The sequence below is a fragment of the Rattus rattus genome, chromosome 17, assembly GCF_011064425.1.
Source record: "Rattus rattus isolate New Zealand chromosome 17, Rrattus_CSIRO_v1, whole genome shotgun sequence".
NCBI lineage: Eukaryota > Metazoa > Chordata > Mammalia > Rodentia > Muridae > Rattus > Rattus rattus.
This window is the reverse complement of record NC_046170.1, coordinates 18,726,229-18,743,440: the sequence shown is the minus strand read 5'-3', so window position 1 is coordinate 18,743,440 and position 17,212 is coordinate 18,726,229. Positions and strand designations below refer to the sequence as shown.

The following is a 17,212-nucleotide window of genomic DNA, read 5'->3' as shown; positions in this document are numbered from 1 at the left end:
CTCTCTCCAAAAGATCACAGTCAAACTTGTCTTCTTCAAAGTCTCAAAGTGCCTGTCTTATTGCTCACCCCACTGAGCTAACCCTAGGCAGATGCACAAGCCCAAGCTTCCGAGTCCCAGCAAGTAACTTCTGCCTCAGAATACACATTTTCAATAATACAATTCTTAGATGTAGAATATACTCAAATATTCTTCGCCTTTAAATAATATCAAATAATACATTCAGGGATTTATACATTTTAGGATTTATTTATTTTTATATGCATGGATGCTCTGCCTACGTGTATGTATGTGCATTGTGTGCATGATTGGTGCTTGCAGAGGCCAGAAAAGGGCATTGGGTGCCATGGAGCTGGGGTTCACTGTGAGCTGCAGTGTGGGTTATGAGAACCCTCTAGGTCCTATGTAAGAGCAGCCAGTGCTCCCAACCACTGAGCCATCTCTCCTGGCCACATTTATACAGCTTAGATATGTACAGTAATTATTTTAAAAGTATAAATTGTTTAGAAATGATACACATATCTAATTAGCACCGCTTTATTTAGTTCAGCAGAACCTTAAAGATTTCCCAAATCATGTGAACTTTGAGATGCTTTTGGATTCATTTTACTTAATTTATGACTGTTCACCTGTTCATCAGCTTAATATCATGAAGACAACTGTGGTGTTTCCAATAGGTTTGGCCCCGACCGATTCACGAGTTTGAGTGCTTGGCCATAGGAAGCGGCACTATTTGGAGGTGTGGCCTTATTGGAAGAGGTGTGGAAGAGGAAGTGTTAGAGGAAGTGTGTTACAGTGGGGGTGGGCTTTAAGGCCTCCTATGCTGAGGCTCTTCCCAGTGTGGAAGAGAGCCTCCTTCTGGATGTCTTGGAAGGCAGTCCTTTCCTGTTACCTTCTGATCAAGATGTAGAACTTTTGACTCCTCCAGAATCATATCTGCCTGCATTCTGCCATACTTCCTGACAAGATGATAATGGACTAAACCTCTGAACCTGTAAGCCATACCACCCAATTCCCCAATTAAATTTTTTTATTTTTTGTTTTTTGTTTTTTTAACATATGAGTTGCTTTGGTCATGGTGTCTTTTCACAGCAATGAAACCCTAAGACAACAACATACAAATATATGTGTAGCCATAATCATTCCTGCATGCTTCACAGTACACACACAGTACACATGCACTTGAATACACATGCACATGCATACACACACACACACACACACACACACACACACACACACACACACAACACATGGTACTTTCCGTTCATTGTTTTCATTTGCTATCTTCCAAGCTCTTTTCATTAGAGCCTTGAGATTTTTATTACTTATTTTATTTCACCAATTGATATAGAGAGCTTAGAAACTCTAATTTTGCATTTTTAAGGGATGACTTTTTGATGAGGTTAGACCTAGATACTAGTATTTGCAGAGGTAAAGAAAACATGAGATAAAGTTGTCAAGGATGAGGCTTGCTGTCAGGTTTAACTCAGTCTTCTCTTACTATAAGAGCTCTGAGACAGGCATTTTTAGTTTAAAATGCAAACATTTTATAATAACTTTATAATAGTCACATAAAACTATTAGATGGTCATAGTTAAGGCATTCTGTTGGAATTTGTTAATTAATTAGTCCCTGACTTCAGGGCAAGTAGGACAAAGTGCATTAACTGAGCCTGTCTAACTGTATAGTTTGGGGATATTTAGAAGTCTTTTGGTTTTAATTTATACCCTGTTTTAGTCATCTTAGGAGGGAATGTTGTAGAAAGACATTTTTCAAGTCCACAGACTATCAAATCAAATGGAAGAGTCAAGCAGCCTGAGGTGTTCCCTGGGACTTTGCTCCAGTGCAGCTGGAGAGGCTTCACTTATGTCACAGAAAAGAAATTTCAGGAGAGTGAAGCAAGTTGGAGTTCGTTGAGTATCACAATGTATACACCAATAGATAGATTTAAGATACACACACAGATGTGCCTTAATAGCACCTGCATGCATGTGAATTCATGGTTCTAAAGCTGTATATCTGTATCTAAGCTAAATATAATCCGTATCTAAGTTAAAAAGATTAAGTTGTCCACATAAAGCACAGCTTTCCCTTCAAAGTCATAAAGCAGTTTATTCTGAGCCAAATATGCAAGACCATGGACAGAGACATAGGTACAGGTTGCCTTGAACAACATGTTCCAACACTGAAGGTATTGGATATTTAATAGTCTCAGGAGAAAAAAAGAAAATCATAAATCAAAGATTTATCAAATGCAGTGGTGGGGGAAAGAGGTAGGTGGGTTCCAGCAAGGCAGGGAATCTGTCATAGTCTTACATGTTGTCTTAATGGCAGCTTTAGCTTCTTGGTTGGTAGAAGCCAGTACCCTGCAAAGAATACATTCCAGATGTTTGACCTCACAGTTAAAAGGTTGTGAGGTGAGTACAGAAGAAAGTGAGCAATGGAGAGATACGAAAAATCCTAGAGTAGCCTCAGGCAAATATGCCTGTGTATCTGTAACATTCTTATTCTTTTCAACCAGGAATTCTAGCCAATCAAATATTCCTGTAGACTCTTCAGTCTAGTTGTGCCTGCCCTTTTCTGGGAGCATCCGTTATTAAAGTCAAATGCTTAGGTATTATTTTTATCTTAATAAAATTCCTTCCATCAGTGAGGTTGTAAGTTGTATTGTACAAGTCAACCGAGAAGAAAAGGATAAAAGCATAGGCCAAAAAGGTCAGAGGACTTTTCCTGTGTTCATTGTGCTTCTTTCTGACCTGACTGTGCCTCCTTTTGACCAAAAAGAGGATAAGACATGTGTCTTGACCAAACATGGTTTATAATCTCATTTGTGAGGCTTTCTCAGTAAAGAGGGTATAGCTATTTATAGTTCAGCTTTGATAAAATCCCATGACTCTTAGCTAGTAACAAGTCAGATTCCGAGGAGAGGGACAAGTCCCTTCCTTTCCTGCACCTCTGTCTTCCTATCCCACCTTATCCATGGAAGGGAAGCCTCATGCTGGTCGTTCTAATGTTCTAAGTGCTGTCTTCACTTCTGGTTTAAAAGTGTTCTCTCCTGTGAGAAGTGAAGGTGTGTAATGAGTGGAAATTTCCATCAAAAAGGAGTAATGCTGTAGATGGACGAGCTGAAGAGAGCCCAGAAGTAACTCAATTTGTGACAGAAATGGCAGAGACTTCTCAAAGTCCATGCTGTCATCTGAGTGGTTTCAGTACTTAGGAGAGGACAAACACACACGACAGAATTGAGATTGGAAAGAACATGGTTTGTTCTCATTAATGGATAGTTCAGTTTTTCCTAAGGGATTGGTAAGAGGGGAAGAAGAGACTTCCTAGGTGTTTAAGGAACACCCTGTGTAAGATGTAGGGATTGTGTTGATGAGGCTGAAGAAACTAAACAAACAAACAAACAAACAAACAACAAACAAACAACAATGGTGGGTCTAGGAGGGAGGCCACAGCTTCCCAGCTAGAAAGTTCCCCAGAGAACATCATGCTTTCTTGACCAAAAGCCAAAGCCAGGCTACAGTGGTGGTGCAATGGATTCACAATCCTTGGAGAGCAGGGAGCTTCAGCAGCACAGGTGGGTGCAGAAGCAGCCCTGACAGATGTTTAGTCCAGATGTTACTGGAAGGCGAGGCTGAGAAACAAGTTTCTTCAATGTCAGCCCTAAAGAGGACAGAGGCTATGTTCTTCAAATCTCTATCCAGAAAATTTTAGGACATAAAGTGCTCTGTGTGTGAGGGAAAGTGGGAACAGAAAAGAGGGTACTGGGTGAAGGCTTTGTTATATTTTCCTTCCCTTAGAGCAATGCCACAGAGCACTGGCTTTCCTACAGGTATTTGGCTAAAATTTGGGGAATGGGTCTTTTCTTCAGTAGAAAAAAGAATCAAGAAGGTGAGATATGGGGTTAGGATGTGGGAGGTGGGTGTGGGGTTTGGGGGGAGTAGGTTGAAGGCAAAAGGGAAGGGAGGGTCACAAGATAGCATCAAATGAGACTTTATTAGACAGAGAACATCTCAGTTAAGTTTTACTGAACTATTTGTAGGAAGCAGATCTTTGAAGCACCGATGAGAACAACCTTCCAGTTTTTTTTAAAAACAGTCTTCCAATTGAACATACAAATTATTACAATTTTAGAATTTCAGGGCCTAGAGAAATGGATCAGTAGTTACAAGCACTTGCTGCTTTTGCAGAGGACCATGTTAAGTCCTTAGCACCCACTAGTGGCTTTCAAGCATAGGTGATTCTAGTTCCAGGGGAATCCATTGCCCTCTTCAGGCCCCTGCAGGCACTGCACACATGTGGCGCATATACATAGACTTAGGCAAACATTTATACACATACAAGTAATAAATAAATAAATCTACAAAAAATCGAATTTCACTGTTTTCTGTTTTGGCCACTTGAAGCTTAAGATTGCCATGAGAGAACATGGTTTTCTAGGTACTAGAAAGATGAGGAACTACAGCCTTATGCACAAAGTCAGCTGGGGTTTTTCAAGGATGGCTTGGGCTTAAATGAATAATTTTCTTTAATTTTAATGTGACTGAGGCAGGGCTGCCTGAGGCAGGGCCTCATCTTGGTCAAGTATGTTATTTATAAGCTTTCCCATCAAAGTATCTCCTCCGAGTCAGTTTTACTCCTTTCTCTGCTTCGTAAACCCAAATATCTTAGAGCCAGTGGGTGGCTGAGGTGCCAGGTAACTGGCATTTTTGCGCACCTCTGGCTGAATGCATGTTTCTGAAAGGGGAGTTCTTTTTTCTGTACACCTGCGAGACCACTGCGCATCTAGACAGTCCTGATATTTTCTCTTTAGGGTTGTGTTTGTCTAAAGCATCCTTTCAGGCTAGGAGCATCAACAGCTCTTTGCTTTTCTTTGAAGAAGAAATTGGCTCTCATATGTTTTTATTGAGGTCAGACTCGGAAGTGTTGGTCACAGTCAAAGGCAGATTTACATCACAAAGAACAAAGAGAGAAGCAACTTCAGTCTCTGTGAAATGCAGTAAAGCAACTGAAACAAAGCCATAGCACCTCACTGTCAAATGCCCTTGCCTTTATCTGAGGCTCGAGTTACAGAAGAAGCAGAGCACAGTTCCTGTAACTGACGGAGGCGTCTGTCTTCATCCCAGACTCAGGTCCCCTGCAAAGAAGGTGGAAAGTAGTGTCTGCCCATTGCTCACACAACTGGATTCTTTGCTAACGCCAACCCCAGTTTCAATATTCTAGGAGACTTGAGACCCAGAGAGGACTTAACCTACATCTGCAACCCAGCCCCCATAACAGAGAACACATATCAATCTGATACCAAAGGCTGAAATTTAGACACCCAAGGAGAGTCACTTTAGGATCTAGTCATACTCACAAAAGAAGCCACCCAACAGGTAAGCTGATGAACTTCAGAGGACATATGATGAGTTTATTAGCTTCAGCACAAAGATGGTAGGTAATACAAGGAGAAAACAAGAAGAAAGACTGAAACACACAGTCCAGCAAAGAGCCAGCTTTTCTGGGTAGGAAACACTAGTCAAACCAAGGGAAAAAACTGGCAAGCCAATGTATCATTGTCGATGGTACGTTATGCTTAAGGAATTTTTATTTATAGTAAGTTAGAGGTCAGATATAAAATATCTGGGTTTGGGAAAAGTTCTTTACTGGCTTTGGTATTGCAGTGGATTGGTGGATTTGGTATTGCAGTGGATTGGTGGATTTGGTATTGCAGTGGATTGGGGGCAGCTTTACACATGACTAGTCTGTTGGTTAGTCAGTTGACTGGTGAGACAAAAATACAGGCATCCTGGAGAACGCTGTGTGCTTCCCCGGGGATTCAGCATGAGTAAGCTGGGATGTATAGAACTGGATTTATTGTCTGCATTAGTTGTGATTCCACAACTGAAATGCTAATCTCAGTGGACTTTTCTTCTTTATGACAATGAAATATTTATATCCAGAATCTATGAATAAAAAGTATGGATGGATCAAAGTGTAGCTTGGGTTTATGCACTATCAAATCAGACACCACAGGGACAAAGGCACATTCTGAACTGTTCCGACACACAGCCAACTCATGTGAAATACTTCATTCCATAATGAAATGAGGATTGACAGCCTCACTGATAAAAGTTTTGATGGTGAATTCATTTCTTCTTTGTGGTCAAGTAAATGTATAATGTGAATTTTTCAATTTTGACCACTTTGGTTATGTAGTTCATTGGTAATGGGTATAGCCACATCATTGTGTAAGTTAATGATAAATTCTCAAGATTGTTATATATATATATATATATATATATATATATATATATGTGTGTGTGTGTGTGTGTGTGTGTGTGTGTGTGTGTGTGTGTATGTATGTATGTATGTATGTTTGTTTGTTTGGCCACCCAGGCATTTAGAAGCCATGACAGCCATGATTCACGGAGCCTTGGCTACTACTGCCACTAGCAGAAGTCCTTGACATACATGTGATACTCAGTCTGAAGACATACGGGATGTAACAGTTATGCAGTGATGAATGTTTCCACTCAGACTTCAAAGGAAAACCCATCTGTGGATGTGGGTTATATGTGGCATAATCAGCGTCCTTGCAGGCGACCATGCAAAGGGTGATGTTTAAAGTCATGAGTGTGAAGCTGAAGATACCTCAGAAACTCCATGAAGCTATCGATGGCAAGAGCAGACAGTTCACTGAGGAAGCTCTCAATGGTTGACAGAGCCGGCAATGCAAGCATGCAGAATGTACTGAGCAAAGATGTGGGGGTATGGCTGTCTGTGCAATCCCTTTATAGACTTTACCTGTGTCAGAGTATGAACAAGACGCTGGGCATGGAGCTACGGAAGCAATGCTTACTCGGCTAGTCTTTCTCTTACTTTGGTTAGATCTGTCCCTGCTTGTGTTTTACTTCTCAATTGTGGAATCTGAGTGTCTATTTTTTGCCATTGTATCATAGAGCCTTGAGTCTCAGGGCATCCTTTGTGCTTTTTGAACTTTAGAACAGGGAGTGAGGTTAAGACGATAAGGAATCTTGGCGGTGAGTTGAGTGCGGCTTCCATTGAGATGGACAGGAGCCTTTGGGTGACTGTGAATGTACTGTCAGGGCTTGAGGAAATGCTGTTTGTGGTTTCACATTGATGAAGGGTGGGCTTCATTTGAGAGGGGTCTCTTGATGTTTCTGTGAAAGAATATAGCTGTCTCCTTGTAAGTGAGGGATGTTGGAGGGTACCTGGAAGAGAATGGGGGACAAGGAACACGAAGAAGGACGCCAAGACAAGAGTCTGATCAAGGCGACAATTTTATTTTTCTCCAAGGCTGAATTTATACCATAACATGGGTAACAGAGGGAGGGGGGAAGTGTGAAACATTTACACAGGCCAAGGACACAGTATTCGTGTGGTCAGGGAATCGGCTGATGTTGACAGGATGTCAGAAAGGTTACAGGTTTGTCATATCTATTAATCAGTAGGATGTTGGTTTTTCAGAAAGGTTACAGGTCATCACATTGGGTATCTTTATCATATTATTATTTTTCTTGACCACCAGATTTGTATTAGTCTTCTGCAGCTGGCTGGGGATTTTCCATGAACTCAGTCATACTTAATTCTAACCATAATAATAACATCAACAATGGAGGGCTTCAAGGGCATCGCTCCCAACATCTCCGCCTCCCTTATAGTCAAATGAAAAGGTGTCCAAATGGCCGTGCTGTCCTGGAATGAGCCCCTCGGGAACTGTTGTCTGTCTTAGGTTGGAATGATATTTGTCACATGGCCAAGAGAATCTTGTGGCCAGGGTCTATCATGGAATAAGGCATCAGCTAATGGCAGTCCTCCTGTCTTAGGCCCTTGATTCGTGAATATATCACTCTCTTACCCGTCATTGACTGTCTAGCTCAGCAGGCAGGGGTGACAATTTCTTGATTTTTCAGCAAAGACATCAGGACAGCAGGCAGAAAAGAATGTTGGCCTCATTTGGCTGAAGGACAAAAATGTCCTTGCCTGGGCTGGGAAGAGATGTGTAGGTGAGCTTGGCCATCATCAAAGCATCCTCCATAGCTACCTATAATAATATACCTGAATATGTTTTGCTGTTATATTATCTACCTGTTGTTTAATAAAGCTGGTTAAAAGATTAAATGTCCAAGGGCCAAAAGATATAAGCAAAAGAAGGCCTACTAGGGGAGAGGGAAGCAGGGTGAACAACCAAGGGGATGTGGAGAACCAGTTTTGATATCAGCTCTTAGCTTTTTCTCTTCCTCATTTTCTCTTTTCTCAGCTATCTCTGACTTTTTTTATGCTCTCTTTAACCATATTCCAAGACATAGGAAATATCTAAGCACTGAGTTTCTCTCACAAATCAGAATTTCATGAAATATCACAGAAAAGATGCCACCAGGCAGAGAATTACAATTTTAACTGATATTAAACATCTTAAATAATTTGGAGAAACCTCAACATTGAATTATAACCATCAGGAAAAAAAAGCATACATAGATATCCCATGCATGTTATGTCATAAATAAGCAGACCCCAACTCAGTACAGTACAGTATCAATAACTGAAAGTTAAATAATATGTTGATACATAGAAGGAAAAGATAACCTGTTGACTGCCCTTGTTGACATTCACAAAATAATTCCAATAGACAATTCAGTTTGGGTTCCTGCAACAATCATAATTGCATTATCCAAAAAGCCAAACCCTACGAAAGGTATCACATCGTAGAAGAACACATATCTCAGCGTCCTGGAGGGGGTGGCAGAGCTTCCAGTTCTTCTTGTGCGATGGCAATTGACTCAATGCGGTGCAGTTCTTTGAGCAAGCAGCTCCTCTTGACTGAGTGCAGGCTGTAGATGAAGTCACGTGTGCCCTGTGCTGTGTTCAGTGCCTCCCTGGACTCCTTCTTGGGATGAGTACCCAAAAGTGGGGGAGTAGGAATGTCCAGGTTCTTTTAACAATTTTATGGTAAATATAATCCCTGTATGGGCACCTGATGAATAAACACAATGCCTTAGATTTTTAGTGTCTATATTATAGAATGGGAGAAAAGAATCATGATATATAGTTGAGTAAGTTTGAGAAGATGATACCGAAATGCTTCAGAAAAAGGAAATCCCAGAGCAGAGTAAGGGAGCCAGAGGTAACATAGGTGGGAGCGTGGCACTTTGGTGGAATGGTCAGCATGTGTCTTATTGTGAAGATGGCATTTAAGCTAAATCTTTAAGAAAGTGAAAGTTTGAACTCTGTAGCTGTGTGGGGAAATATTCCAGACCAGGGGTAGAGAGTAAAAGAGCCCAAGACAGGAGGAAGAACAAAGGAAAGCAACATCCGCGTGGTTATACGGACCCTGGAGGTCAGTGAGAGTGGTGTGGGAAGTCCAGATGTTTAATACGATGTCTCCATTGAGTGTTAATGGTTTAGTTCATACATACAGAGAGCTGAGATTTCCCGTCATTTCCGTTTTACAGTATTTAACAAGAATTGGCAATAATCTGCTTTTTTTTCTATACTTTTATTTTTCTCAAGTTTTGCTGGAATCCACTAAGAAACCTCAGACACATCTCTTACCTCTATTTTTGCATTAGACTGCAGAGGGAAACTCACTGTGTAGGATCCTGCGTAGTAAAATTCAAATGTAGAACTGAATAAAAAAATTAGTTGTGTTTTGCTCTTTTCTGGAATGCAAATAGAGCCTTCGCGGAAATCTTATTCTCACCCAATAAGAACATAAAAAGCTAAAATGATTTTACTGACAATCTACCCAAATTCAGTTGGTTAAAATTATTTACTGGGCGTCTGCCATTTGATTCTTGCATGAATATATTCTTGAAGTTAGAACGAACTGCTAATTAGCTGATAGCCATCTCAAAACCCTGTCTGATTCTATAAACCACTTTATTTTAATTAGCATACCACGTAGTAAAGATCCTTACAGCATTTTCAGTCAAATTTGTTCTGGTGAATCCCCCCTCCTTCCATCTATCATTCCCACTCTCTGCTCTTCTCAAGTAACCGTTAACGTTTGGCATCTGTCAATCATCTGCCTCTCTGCACTAGGTAGCTCTCTATGCCCTCTAGGTCATTTGTCTACTTTCTAAGACTTGAGCTACACAATCAACATTTCCATCACGTGGCCTCTGGTGGGAAAGATGGACCAGACAGCCATCACGGGCTAAGGTCCTGATGAGAGTGGAAATGCATGACTTTTGTCTTCCTGGGTTAAGGTATCACATACATGAAAGCACTTGGTTCTTTGCTTCTGATCTTACATCCTGTCCACAGCTTTATCCGGTTTTATCCGGTTTTATTCTTGTGCTCGCGGAGGACTGTCAGAACTGGTTTTAAATTATAACCGATAAAGAAGGAGGAAGTGCTCCAAAGCTGTGGGCTGCCAGCCTTGGCAGGCTCTGCAACGTCACAGCCCGTGCACATCTCACTCCTGTACCGTTTTGGTAGGCCAGCACCTTGAAAGGAATCCTCAAATCTATTATGTTTTCTGCTTTAAGGAACAAGATTCATGGCTGAACATGGAATAAGGCATGGGTGATATTTTCCCACGTGACCTATGGTGGGAAAGGCAGATAAGGATTGCCACCCAGAGTTAATGGTCAACCATTTAGCAGAAATCTCTTTTGGTTAGTGTCACATTACCAGTGCCCTTTGGTGTTTCCAGGCTTAAAAAGTAACCAATACGGCATTTGGTGCTTTGCTTTTAGAATGTAAATACTTAGAAACCATTAGGTTGCTGCTTTTTTCTTCCAGAAACCTGAAAAGAAAAACCCAGTAAATCATGAGAGAATTCTAATTCTTCAATATTCTTGAAAAATCTGATTTTGTTTTATTTCTATTCATTTGGTCTCAATTTGATCAGGTATATACCATTACCCCACTGCTTTACATTGATGTTACACTGGAGTCATTAGGATGACATAATTCAGGAGATGATCCTTTGAAGATCCTTGAATGCACATCCCGGATCATCCCAACGGACGGAGACTCTGCCTGAACTCTTGCCTCTGTAAATATACTGTCCACAAAACCTATGGCTGTTTTTACCTGGTGCACATTATGACTCAGTTTTGGTAGAAGAGAGGCTGCTGTTTCTAAGGTCATGTTCATTCAGCCTAAAGGTGTCACATCTTCTTACTGATTTATAAGGCAGTGGAAAGGAGCGGTCACCCAGCCTTTTAAAACCCTGATTCCTCAAGTCTTTCCATACGCCATAGACTTGCAGTCCTTTGACTTGAATTATAACTCTTCCCAATGACTGCATTCGGGATGCCTTTGCTACAGTTTGAATTTATTGGAAGGCTCTACAATTCAGTATTTTAGTTTAGAAAATCTGAGCCTTGAAAATAGTAAGAGGCGCAGATTTACGCACAGATATTTTCATTGCACCGCGACTCACCATTAGGATAAGAAAACTACTAAGTCTGCAATGTTCTTGCTGGCAAACCAAGAGCCAATGAATTGAATAAATAAGGCATGCAGAGGATATTGACCAGGAGATGAGGAATACTTTTGTGGCAACATTTACTTTAAATGTACTGTCATGGAATTTGTACGTGCCATGGGGCAGTTACTGAAAACACAGTGCACACAAACAAGGGAGCTACAGAAAGAACATGCGACATATATTAAAGCTTGATATCTTCAGATTGCAGAAGATATCTCCTCTGTCATTTCACATTTTCTGACTTCTGAGTGCTAGGGTTACCAGTGAGCTAGCATGCTGTCTAACCAACCTGGCTCTCCATGGAGACTCCCGCATCCAAACCCTAGGTTTCATATTTGCACAACAAACACTTTTTCCATTGAGCCGTCACCTCAGCCCCAAACGGACTTATTTCCATATATTGAAGGGTCAGTAAGATGGATCCCTGATGTACTCTCAAGGAAGTCACTTGGGAGATATCTCCATTCAAATGAGAACAGAAACCAAGAAAAGAAGACCTACGAGGAATATCAGAGGCAAATAAATAAATAGTGGAAAGGAAATCTTAGTCGCACAGCAGACCCAGAAAGCAACTGGCTTTGTGTAAAACAGAAAGACACTGGATCACCAGAAGAAAATCCTCAAATGAGGAAGTGACAGAATTTCCCATTAGTATTTTGAAACAAGTCAAAGGCAGATTGGGAACTCAGAAGGCCATAACAGACAGGTGCTACCGTCGTCACCTGTGTCTGCAAGAATCCAGGCTCTCAGAATGAGATCCCTTAGATATCTTTTCTGGCTGAATACAAGCAGCTGCTGCTGACTGCCCGCGTGTCTCTGAGTCAGCGAGAGGCTCCTCGAGGCAGGTCTTCCTGAAGGCAGCCGTCTCTTGACCTTCCTGCTTAGCCTCCTTCCTTTGCCATCAGCAGTTTTGCAGACTCCACTCAGCTTTCCTTCCTGGTCTGCAGTCTCTTGTGTTTGCACATCTGCGAGACACCTTCCTCGTCTCAGGATTCCAACAATCTGACAGCAGAACCCGCAGCTCCTCCTTACAGAGAGCTCCCTTTCTGCATTGAGTTTTGACATTTCCACGCCACTGCTGTCTTCAAACAAAGGAAAGGCGGGTGGTGTGCTGCTTTTACTTAACTCAAACAAGAGCTCTTTGATTGTGCCTTCCCGGTGCTAATTCATTTACTTCACAGTTACAAGAAGCCCATAAACAAATGCGAATAGCATTGTCACTCAGGGTAAGATGCTGGAGTAGAGCACTAAGCAGTGACCTGCTTCTCTGAGCCTGTAGTCATAGCAGACTAATGCCACCAAGGAGTTATTGACTTAGTCCCCCAGAGCCTTGCGTGTGGTAAGCACTTGCTCTGCCTCTGAACTGCACTCCTAACCTGACTACTTGTCATAACCAAGCTCGGTGAAGAAAGACTTTGTCTTAGGAGGGATGGTATTAAAAACAGAAGCATTGTATATCCCTCAGATAATATTTTCTTTTTAAAAGAAGATTTCACTTTATTTTAAGTGTAGGGGTGTTTTGCCCGAGTGTATGTCTGTGCACCATATACATGCAGTACTGTGGTACCAAAAGAAGGTGTCTGATCTCCTGGAACTGGAGTTCCAGAGGGTTGTTATCTACGGTATGGGTGCTGTGAACCGAATCCCAGGTCTCTGGTACAGCATCAAGTGCCCTTATACTTTTCTTTTAAAAAAGAATTATTTGTTTTCATCTTCTCCGTGTGAGTGTTTTGCCTGGATGTTTGTACTTGTGCACCACACGTGTGTCTTGAACTGGAGTTAAAAATGACTGTGAGCTATCATGTGGGTGATGGGAGTTGAAACTGGTCATTTGCGAGAACAGCTCTTGTAGCACTGCATCTCTTTAGTACCTCAGATAATATTCTTATGCTGACAGGCAACTTACCAGAGCACACTAAATAGAGTCAGAAACTGTAGAAATTTTAGACAGAAAAACGTGTGACGAGGGCTGGAGAGATGGCTCAGTGGTTAAGAACACTGACTGCTCTTCCAGAGGTCCTGAGTTCAAATCCCAGCAACCACATGGTGGCTCACAACCATCTGTGATGAGATCTGATGCCCTCTTCTGGTGTGTTTGAGGATAGCTACAGTGTACTTATATATAATAAATAAATCATAAAAAAAACTTGTGATGAGAACATCAGTTATGTAAGGTTAAGTAGTCAAGTGAAGTGAGATTTCACCAAATTGATTTAGATTTTATTGTTTGTGAAGAAAAGTAAGAGACTGGGGTGGGAGGGTGTTCCTTAGATTCTTCAGCTATGTTGATGGTTATAGTTGCAACAATAGACGTGAAATTAATGTTGAAGATGATATCGTTAACTGCCCCGAGGAAACTAATATGCCGATATCCTATTCTAAGCCCTGCCATATTTTCCACCAGTCCTGTAGAGATTGTTAATACTTATTTTATAAATTGAAGATACAGACTTAAAAGGTTATCAGGTCAAGGATGAGAGTAGTAAGAGTAGACAACTTTCTTTGTTTCTTTCTTTGTTTCCTTTTTGTTTGTTTGTTTGTTTTCCTTCCTTCCTTTACCTAATGCAGACAAATTAACGACAAAACACCATGTAAATTGGTAAGGGATCAGGTTAAAAGGTGGCTGCATCTTGCACAGCTAGCACACAGAGAAGACTGAGAAGCTGGACCTGGATTCTCCACAGTGCACAGCGCCTGGCCATCTCTGCGCTTCCGTAGATGGAAAGGCTCTTTGGATCTCGTGGTCACACTTGCCTCGCCCTTCCTTCACAGTTGCACCTGTATTTCCCAACCTCAGCCAGCTGTGCTCTTCTGTTTGTTCCATGTGCAGTGGTTTCATTACGCTTGCATCCTTCTGGAACCTGAGGTTTCCTTTCTTGTTCTAGTCTCAGATTCATCTGTGTTGAACGTAATTGTTGACTATTCACCCCCACTGGGATATTAATGCTACAGAATAAAATCGACATAATTGACCTCTCCACTTATTTTTGGATAAGATGTCACTATTACTAAGACTGATGAACGACATTTGTAAATGCTCCTTTGATGTGTATGAGTTGAATTGTTTGCTTATATCTAACATACATACTCACACCTAGCTACATAATGCCAACTGTTTCCCAGATTGCAGCCTCTCAAATCCCGAGCCCTTTTCTATGTGAAGAGGAGCTATTTATCTTATGAGAACAATTTCCATACTTTTATTAATTGCTTGGATGCTTTACATATTTTTATGATAATCTTTTAAAACAGAGCAACTCTTATCTTCTAGTTTGTCATTTGATATTTTACTTTTTATATTATATTTTAATAGGGGTTTACACTTTTGATATAATCAAGAATGCCAACATTTTCTTTTATGATTTGTTTTTTTTTAATATATTTAAGAACTTATTCTCTTCCTTAGGGTTTTTTTTCTAGAATATATTTTTAAATTTTATGTTTTTATCTTTCAGACATAGCTATTTATCTTACATAGGATTGTGGGGTGTGTGTGTGTGTGTGTGTGTGTGTGTGTGCGTGTGTGTGCATGTGTAGGGGTGTGTGTGTGTGTCTATGTATGTGTGTGTGTGCGTGTGTAGGTGTGTGTGCGTATATAGGTGTGTGTGTGTCTATGTATGTGTGTGTGTGTAGGTGTGTGTGTGTGCATGTGTGTGTGTGTGTGTGTGTGTGTGTGTGTGTGTGTGTGTGTATGATCAGTAGGTATTTATCATGACATTTTTCCCAATTTTGCTTCAGTACCTTTTCCTGAGAAGTCTATTCTAATTCTACTGACCTTCAGTTCAAGTCTGAACAAATCAAACTCTTGTGGATTTTATTTGATTTGTGATTTGATTCTTGGTACAATATATTGTTCCTGTTTGCCCTGTTCATCCCCACTCAGCACCATCCTTAGCCAGAACTTGATATTCTTAGTTTTTGTAACTTAAAAAATTTACTCAAATTACCCTTGTTATCTGGCAAGGCCTATCTCAGGTTACTTGTCGTCAGTTGTGCTGTGTCTCCATTGGTCTTTGGTTGACTTCAGGGCATCACAGCTATTTGGGTCATGTGTTCTTCTAATAGATACATTTGGGTTGTGTCAAGTACATTAATGGTTGTCAGCTACATATAGTAGAATCAAACAACCCCAGTTGAGAAAATAGAGTGATAGCAAGGCCGTAGCAATTTTCTTTATTAATTATTGATGTCAGAGGACCAGCTTACTTGGTCCTAAACAGGCCATAGAGAGCAAGGCAGTAAGCAGCATTCTTTTATAGCTTCTGCGTCATTCCTGCCTTCAGATTTTTAAAAATTGTTTATTTTATTTATTTATTTATTATTATTATATTATTATTATTATTATTTTATTTATTATTATTATTTATTATTTAATTGTTTATTATTTCAAATGTTATCCCCCTTCCCAGTTTCCCCTCCCAAATTCCCCTATTCTATCTTCCTCTCCTATGGTTTCTATGAGGGTGCTACCCCCCAATGCCTATTTCCACCTCACCAGCTTAGCATTTCTCTACACTTGGGCACCAAGCCTTCACAGGACCAAGGGCCTCCCCTCCCACTGATGCCAGATAAGGCCATCCTCTGCTACATATGCAGCTACATCCCTTGGTCCTTCCATGTGTACTCTTTGGTTGGTGGTTTAGTCCCTGGGAGCTCTGGAGGATCTGGTTGGTTGATATTGTTCTTCTTATGGGGTTGCAGACCTCATTAGTTTCTTCAGTCCTTCCCTTAACTTTTCCATTGGGGTCCCCGTGCTCAGTCCGATGGTTGGCTGTGAGCATCCGCATCTGTATTAGTCTGGCTCTTGTAGCTCTCAGGGGACAGCTGTATCAGGCTTCTGTCAGCAAGCACTTCTTGGCATAAGCAACGGTGTCTGGGTTATGTGTCTGCATATGGATGGATCCCCAGGTGGTGCAGTCTCTGAATGGCCTTTTCTTCAGTCTCTGCTCCACTCTTCGTCCCTGTATTTCCTTTAGACAGGAGCAATTCTGGGTTAATAATTTTGAGTTGTGTGGGTGGCCCCATCCCTCAACCAGGGGCTGTGCCTAACCTCTGTGTATGGTCTCTACAGGTTCTTTCTCCCCTTTGTTGGGTATTTCAGTTAATGTCATCCCTGATGGGTTCTGGAAACCTCTTGCTTTCCTGGCATCTGGAACTTTCTAGTGGCTACCCCCAGTTTCCCATCCCCCAATGCTACAGATCTCTGTTCAGTGTCCAGAGCCTCTGTGCATATCCCCTGTCTCCTCCCACACTGACCCCTTTTCTCTCTCTCTCTGCTCTGACTTGTCTTATTCCTTCAGTGTTGAATTGTGATGAGAGTTGTAAGTCAAGATGAACCATTTTCTCCCCAAGTGGCTTTTGTTCATAGTGTTTATTATAACAATATAGACATTAAAATAGGTAGCTACATAGATAAGTGCACAAGTATATAGACATTAACTGTCAACACCACAACCAAAAGCAGCCCGTTGCTTCTTTGTCTTTCGTTATACTGATTTGACAAACCAAACTGGGGAGAACTCACCACTGTAAGGTAATCAATCTCTCGGTTCACTGTTCTGTAGAATATTCTATATGTTTGACTTTTAAAATGTGTTGAATAATACTTTAACAGTTTTTCATCAATATGCACTTCTGCTTTATTAAATTTCTTTCTATGCATTTATTGCCTTGAGTACATCCTTATCACTTTCTGTGGTTCCTCATTGCTGGCGTTTAGAAACGCAATTGGTTTTTATACTTTATCATTGTTTGCATTGA

General features: G+C 41.0%; 1 pseudogene; it reads right to left on the bottom strand.

The window, feature by feature from the left end:
• Positions 1–12,517, bottom strand: part of LOC116886637 — a 33,845-nt pseudogene extending 21,328 nt beyond the window's left edge.
• Positions 12,518–17,212: the final 4,695 nt, after the last annotated feature.